Raw genomic sequence first — 8,473 nt, forward strand, 5'->3', positions numbered from 1 at the left:
GAAGCAAGTCCCACTGACTTCAATGGGACTTACTCCCAGGTAAGTGTGCACAGGATTGCAGCCTAACAGTGCAATCCTAAATAGGGATTTACAACTGCAGAACAGACTTCTGCTTTCATAAAATGTCTGCCGATGATTGTGCAGTGTGCAGCCAGCAGCCATTTTCAAGTGCTGTTGCAAGAGGTAGCCACTGCAGAGGAGTTCTGGGGTAGCCCTTCATCTCTTCAAGTGTTGGTTAGCCAGCGGGGGTGGGGGATGTTGATGGGAAGGAACAGGGCAGAACAGGGAGGAGAACGGGACCTCTGGAGGGGCATGTTGGGGTGGATGGAGGGCAGATACTGGCAGCAACTGCTCCACCAATGTCCTCTATTTCAACCCAACACGCTTCCTTCCCTTTACTCAAATTTGTGCCAGTTATAGAGTGGGTGCAAGTCCAAGTAGACCCACTGGAGACCAGGCAGAAACAGAGGTGGGTAAATAAAATAAATTTTAACCTACCACTCCGCCCCTGCATGGTCTCCAGCTGCCCACAGAATGTAGCAGAGCCCATTCTGATGTTGCCTGGATCCTCTGGGCAGCATTCAGTTAGGATTGGGCTGCCTGTCTGCATTAGCATTCTTGAAGTTCTTGAAAGCTTATGCTACAATCAGTCTGTTAGTCTTTAAGGTGACACAACATTTTCTTTTATATTTTATTTTGCCTTTGCCTGTAATCTTGGAACAACCCAGATTTTGTCATTATGAAGTTGCATCGATGTTGAGAAGTAGGTTTAAGGAACAAAATAACTGTGAACCCCGATGGCAGCAGTCATATCTTTAAGATGACAACCCTCAAGGCTGTTACCTTAAATATACAACTGCTGCCAGTTCAGATCTTTTCTTTGTATCCCCAGCACAACTGAAGGAGATACATAACATGACATCACTGGACTCAGGACTTCCTGTCCCAGCACCACTCCATTGGCTGACACATGCAGGAGGGTGTAGAGACTCTGGAAGGGATCATATTTTATCATCTGCTTCAATTAGATGTTGCATCAGTGACCCTTTTCAGGTTGTGACTAATTTGTCCCTGATTGACTAGTACAAGGTTAGACTGAAAGTTGGGGAGTGAGTCCTAAACTGCTAATACTCTTCATTTGTCTTCTAAATGTGAGCTTGTTGCAAGTGGAGGAAATAGTAGAATTTCCTACTATGGATTTCCTACTATGTGTGCATTTGAGTTTTGAATGTGACTTTTTCTGATTCAAATGCACACCCCCTACTATTCCCTCCACTTGCAACAGGCTCACACTTAGAAGACAAACAATGACAAATGAAGAGTATTGGCAGTTCAGGATGATCTGAATCGTCCCAGTTCAGAGTAACTTCAAAGAAAGTTTGACATGAGGTCTTTCTGAAGCATTCCAAACAGCTTTCTACAGCTGGTTGCTTCAGTTTGGCTTGTCTCTCCCTTGTTTTCTTTGCCTCTAATTGACTGGAGCATTCTTTCCATATATAGAAGGTGACTTCCAAGCTTTTTTTTTTTGGGGGGGGGGGGGGAGTGGCAACCAAGGCAAGGGACAATACAATAGGCCTGAATTGACAGTGAAGCACGTAGCATCTGGTGAAAGCTGCTAATTGGTGCTTCTCTTTTGGAGTGAATATTTCCATAAATTTTTGGTATACTTGTTAATCAATACATTCCTTTCCATTCCATAGTTCCTAAATTATACATTCCTCCTCATCAAAATGATCTTGTCAGCATTATTAATTTATATTTTCTTTTGCCATTAGTTTGTTCCCAGGACCCAGACCCATTCTCCCAATTGCTTGTTCAGTCCACCATCTCAGACCATTCCCTATATCTATGTTTGTGTTAGCCTTGGGTTGACTCACAGCCCAATCCATCGTAACTCTCCGTGCAGTGTGATAGCTAACATGATAGCTTCCCAGGGCAAGAGAACATTTGTTCCCTTTGTCCATTTGTTCCCTTGTCCAGCAGTAAGACCCTGCTGGTCTACTTGGACCTGCACCAGTGATATAGCCGGTGCAGGTCCACTTGGACCCATGAAGGCAACCTGAGCCTGGGAAGGGGATTTGGATTCTCATTCCTGATCCACCATCCTTCCTGTGCCTGTTGCCCCACTGTTCCATCTTCCCCACTTCCCTCCCACCTCATATGCAATCTTGCCTGACCTGGCAGGTGTCTAGCAATGGCTAGCATGCATCCCATGTGCTTTGACATGTCACATTTTGCACCAACTGGAAAGCACCTACTTCTTCTGGAACACTCATTCCCGTGGTGTTAGGTACCTGTAAGACTGGGCTGACAGTCCTTAAACTGCAATATATCTAAGAATTACCTTTCCTTGAAATTCCAACATCTACCTTTTTGAAAATTTTCAGGGAACTTTCCTAGAATTAGGCTGCCTTTCTTGTGATTTTAGTGCCAACTGGACACAAAAACATGTGGCATAACCTGCAGAATCCCTCTAAAATAGTCAAATTTCAATTGCCCCTAGAATGAAAATGCCAGCACTTATTTGAATGAAATTTAGGACTTCCTTCCCTATGAAGTTCACACAGTTCTGAAAAGTAGTTAAAAGTTGCACATGGAGATAAAAAAAAAAAATTATTGAACTCATTGAAATCAACAAGAAATGGCTTGAAAATGAATTAACATTGAAAAGAAGCAACCATCTGAACTGGGCATGAAGCAAAGAGCTGAAACAATGAAGGCCAACGCATGCAATGAAACAATATTCAAAATGATTTTTTATGTGCCCCAAGAAAATAGACACCCTTCTGTGCTCTCAGGCTACTCTCTTTTCACTTTAGCACAAACATTCAGTATCTACCACTGCTTTATGAGGCAGCTTAATGTTAAAATATAAGTTACAGCAAGACGATTGTGATACAATTACAACATTCCCTGAAAGGCCCAAGAGCTAGCCTGAAGCAAACACTTTTTGCTTTTCTTCCGACTGTACAAATCTATTTCCTAACAATGACCTAGAGTACCGCATGTGCCACAATGCATCTGGGCTGAGGTATTGGAAACAGGCTTGTTCTGCCTTAAGTGGTAGTTAAACCCAGAAAAGAGATACAGTTCCAGCCTCAAATGGGAAAGATTCATTAGGCAACCATTGCTTTACTTGCTAAATGATTGGCAGCATTGGAAACCAGACAAAACCTTTATTGCTTGTAGTACTTGAAGGCAGAAAAACTAGAGGAGCTGTTAAAAACAGAGAGAGAGAGAGAGAGAGAGAGAGAGAGAGAGAGAGAGAGAGAGAAGTCAGGCCAGATTTAGTACACTGAAATAAAATCTGCACCGACAGAAAAATGGAGCAATTTTTCCTCCTGTGACAGCAGATATTGTGTGGGAAAGTAATCTGCTTAACTCAATGTGGAATTAAGGAGTTTCTGTTTATCCTGAGATAGCCAGCATATCTTTAAAAAACAACAAAAAACTGAGCATCTAAGAAGAGTAATGAAATGAGGCAGCTTTTCCCAGCATGAGCTAAAGTAGGAGGGAAGGTTTCTATTCTGAGAGAGGGCATTTAGGGTAGATTTGAACATACCTCTGTTCTTTACATGTCTGAGCATAAGATTGCCAGTGTCCAAGCCAGAGAACATTCATATGCTTTCACGTCTACAGAGGCAGCTGTGGCTTCTGCCATCTTGCTGCTTTGATTCGGTCATCCACCCTATTTGTTGCGTGCTGCGGTGACCAGGACTTCCTGATGTGCCACACAGCAGATTGGGAAGGGAAGATGACAAGAGCAAAGAAGGAACAGACAAGAAAAGCTGCAGTGGTCTTGTCTCCCATTGCATCATAGGACTGAAAGGTATATAGATGTTCTCCAGGTGCCCAGTTGGCAAGCCTAGTGGTGCCCTTTGTTGCACTCCTGACACAAAACCAAGAGCAGTGGTGTAGCTAAGAGGGTACAGGGGGTAGCAGTTGCACCGGGCATCAAGCGTTGGGGAGGCAACAAGCTGAGCTTGACACTAGTGACCAAAATTGACTGGGGGGAGGCAGCAGAGCAAGTGGGTGGTGAGCTGCTGAGGGGAGGAGGTGGGTTCCTCCCAATTTTCACTTTTTAAAAAGCCTGGGTGTGATGTCACATCTGATTGTGACATCACTTCCAGGGCAACATTTTGAGCTTGGTACCAGGCTACACAATCATTAGCTACACCACTGGCCAAGAGATTACTTCTCAGATGAATGTGGTGCGAACAAAACAAGCATCCACAAAGCTATGATATGGTACATGTAACTGTAAATTAACCCTTTCGCTGTGCACTTCTGTGCATTATGAAAAACATGAATTGTAGCATATTAAAGATGGATATTATTTCGGCCATAATTAGTCTGGCAACTCAAACATATCCTGACCATCTTCTGCTATGTAGCCATGCTGAAACAGCACATGCTACATGCAATTGTGTGTGTGTCCATATGACCAGTGAGAAGGAAATAAAATCTTGTTTACTTACCTCCCTGTAGACCACCTGATTATCTATGGGACTTGTAGACAGGAAGAGGCACAGTAGTTTGAAAAATTGGAGATGGGATCTGGTGTGAGCTTTTGCTGCCAAGATCTATCCTCTCCAGCTGGCACCCTGCCCTCTGCCCTCTCCCCACCGTGAACTTCCATCAAACTGCCCATGAACCATCCCTTCTTCCCCCTTACTTGGGCTGGTGGAGCATCAAGTACATGCATAGTGATTCTGGCTATTTCTATCAGTGGCTCTAACATGCATGGTGACAGCATGATGTTTGCACCATCACAGGGCCATTTACAACAACAGATCTATCACTCTGCTGTTGTAAATGGCCCATCCGTCTGGCTGTGTTCATCTTTTCTACTTAAAGTGGAAAGGTACTTGTTATCTTTGAGACCTGCTTCTAGTATCCCAGGCTGATAGCTAACCATGATTAAATAGCACCCTCTGTGGAGCTATCTCAATGTCACATGTGCTGCTAGATCTTTGCTGTGGCTGCATCGTCAATGTAGTCTCTTCCTCTTCCAGATCTCTGTTTCTCCACTTTGCTCTTCACTTTTAAGTTTAAATTAATTTTAGAAAGTGCCTGAAGACTTAGGAACAAAGACTCTCCAGGTGTCTGAAACTCTACGCTTGGTTCTCTTTGTTGTATCTTTATATACTTTTTCCTCACTTTTAAACTGTGAAGCAAGTTCCCCAAAATAAGTTAAAAAGTTATAACTCAAAATGCATTCTTAGATATCTGCTGTTATGCACATCACATTTTTTTTTTCAGTGAGACATGCTTATTCCAAGTGGATTGTGAAATAAGTTGAGGGAAAAGGGGAAAAGTTAATGGCTATGATCCAAAGTATGCATGCACAGGATTTGCAGTGACAGCTAAATTGAACAACAAAGGTCCATCTCGATTCCTTTAATATCAATGGAAAACATCAATTGTATTAATCAGGTGCTGTCACATCAATTCTTGAGAACATACAGATCTCCAACCAGGATGCAGGTTTATTAGAAAATCTTTACTAGAGAAAAGAGGAAACAATCTATTTGGTATTTGTTTTGGTTTCACTATTATAAAATAATAACAACATTTATTATATATTATAAAATAATAAAACATTTATTCTTTCACATGTTGTTGAATAATCCCTCAGTTTTTTTGGTCTATTTTTTGCCCAAATTCTAGATAAAAGAATCTCTCTCATAAAAGAAAAAAAGATTTTTATATGAAAGTCGAAACACACTAAATCCTAGTTACGTTGTATCTTATCCTGCACAATTCCTTATTTAACCAATATTCCTCTCCTCTGCTTCCCAATAACTCACCTAGCAGTACACACTAGCGTTGACCCAAAATTTTCAGTTGGAAAAAATTGGACTGAATTCCAACATGACGAGTTTCTTCACAGAAAAATCAATCTGATCCAATGGTGTCACTAGGGGTGTGGGCCGCACCAGGTGATGTGCATGGGGGGGGGGTGACACCACTACTGGCCAAAATTGCTAAAAATGTGGTTTTTAGGAATAATACTATCATATTATATATCATTCAATGCGTAATTTCACGCAGAATGCAGTGAAACAAACCGCACTGAAATTTCACTATTCTATCAAAAGTTATAGTGAAATAAAACCAGCGGGGGCAGGACAATTATGCAATGAAAAAAACTACATTGAAATATCTCTAATTCTATCAAAAGTTATCGTCTAATAAAACTAGCAGGGCAGGACGATGATGTGTTGCCATGTCCACCACCCCGAGCATTGCACGTCCACTGCATGAGGAGTGGTCCATCATGGGGGTGACATGCTGGCCTTCCGCGCTGGGTGACACAAGCCCTAGTGACGCCACTGATCTGATCCACCTGCTTGTGACAGTGTTTTGATTTCCATCCTTTCTCACTGAACCAACTGCAATTCAGCAGTCAAAATGTAGCGCTTGCTGCAATTTCCCTTCCGACCATCAGACAGATGGCTAATGGAAATAGCCACACATTATCAGCAAAAAAGGTGAACTGTTTTTGAGGCGTGAGAACAATGCAGCAAAGTGAGCAGACACCAGTTTCAGTCATCTTTAGTACGTACGCACAAACACACACCAGTCTTCCCAGTTCCACTTATTTTTAGGGTGCTGGTCTTGTTTATAACCCACCTTGTGCCATCCTGAAAGAATGCTGATGGGAAAAGACATAAAAGAGTGACAAGAGTAATGGACCTGATAAAATTTATTGCTACAAGCGCTACCAACTTTTTGTCAATGAACCTTCTAACTAGGCTCAGGGGAGAGCAATTTTAACAGTAGCTGCTAGCATTCATGACTCTGTTTCAGCTCTCTTTTAAATAAGTGTTGCCACTTGTCACTGACCTCAGCTGAATGCTATCTGGTTCCTATAGGTCAGCTAATTACCCTAATCATTAACCTTTAAGAGTGCACAGGCTATGGTGATCAATGCCACCCTTGCTGTGTTCACCTCCTCTAACGAGTGTATGTCAGTAAAAGAACTCCTTGACCTCCCTCTGGTGATTTTTTTTTTAATAAAAAAAAACTCTTTCCTTCTTGAACATTCTGCTTCTTAGAAACTGATGGAAGATTCAGCTTGGCAAAAGTAATATAGAAACAGAGAACTGATTTGCTTAAGACAGAATGTAGGAAACAATCATTTCTATGAAATTCTGTGAATCATGTCCGAGTTTTAAAAGGAGCTGGATAAGAGGGGTTTGGCTGTGTTTCTCTTTCTTTGACAAAATTCTAGGCCAGCGGTTCCCAAACATTTTAGCACCAGGACCCACTTTTTTAAACAACATTCTATTGGGACCCACCTAGTTTTACCAGACTTTTAGAAAAGGACATCTATAAAGAAATATTTTTTTTTTAATTAGTAATAATAACCAGAAAAAAGACCCTCAAACATTTATCCTCCTATATTTACACAGGTTTGCAAATTTCAGGAGTCAGCTCCTTGCAGGGCAATTAGCAGTTATCTTGCAAACTGCAGGAACTGAGCTCCTTGCAGGGTAATTAGCAACTACAGTATCCAATTTTTTAATAGCCTCAGGACTTGAGCCAATTAGTTACCTGATCTTTCCATCACCCTTTGGTGACCCACCAAAAATCAGGTCATGATCCACCAGTAGGTCCCGACCCACAGTTTAGAAACCACTGTTCTAGACAATATTGTTAGCACTTCTAAAGGATTTCTCTTAGAGATGCTGGTTGTGGAAGGGTGTCAGTTCTATGCAAAAGACGCTCACTACTCAACCAACTCATGTGGTGTTGGTAGAGGTGGCGCAATCCAGAAGGCTGCTGATGCCATCTCAGGTGTGCCACTTCTGTGCTACAAAAAAACTCCAAAACCTGACCATACCCCTCATTCACTAACCAATCCACTGTTAACTCTCTTCATGGTGATGCAGCAATGCCAGTGCAGCGTACGCCCTTTGCCAATCTGCTGCTTGAAGGAACTGCTTCATTCAAACTCGGGGATGTGCCAGCCCTGAACAAACTGCACAGTTTGACATGGAAATTATTGATGTGCTGGAAGGGGAGGTATTAGACTAGCAACCCAGAGGTCTGAGCAGCATCTTTAATTTATAGTACGAAAAAGATGACATCAACTTACACTAGGAAGTTAGACCATTTCTGGAGCATAGCGGCCTAGAAGATAGTCTGAAAGCACAAAACAGCATTCTGTTGCTGAAGATAAGCTGTCTAAGCAGCTCTGGGTGGCACAACCCCTTACAGCCACCATGCAAATACATATATACATGCATCTGTAGTGATAACAACTGGAGATCCCCTGCTTGGCATGATTTGTGGCTGTCTGCAGAAGCTCAAGGCATGTGCTGTGCACTTAGAGAGATGACTATATCACAGAAGGAAAACAGCTGGAGACTGAAGGATTCTATATATAGAACAATATTGTAAAGATCCTTATGGGGTCTAGGACAGCCTGCCTGTGTAAACCTCCTTGAGTAATATCTGATGAGAA

This window comes from Tiliqua scincoides, chromosome 3 (assembly GCF_035046505.1).
Source record: "Tiliqua scincoides isolate rTilSci1 chromosome 3, rTilSci1.hap2, whole genome shotgun sequence".
Taxonomy (NCBI): domain Eukaryota; kingdom Metazoa; phylum Chordata; class Lepidosauria; order Squamata; family Scincidae; genus Tiliqua; species Tiliqua scincoides.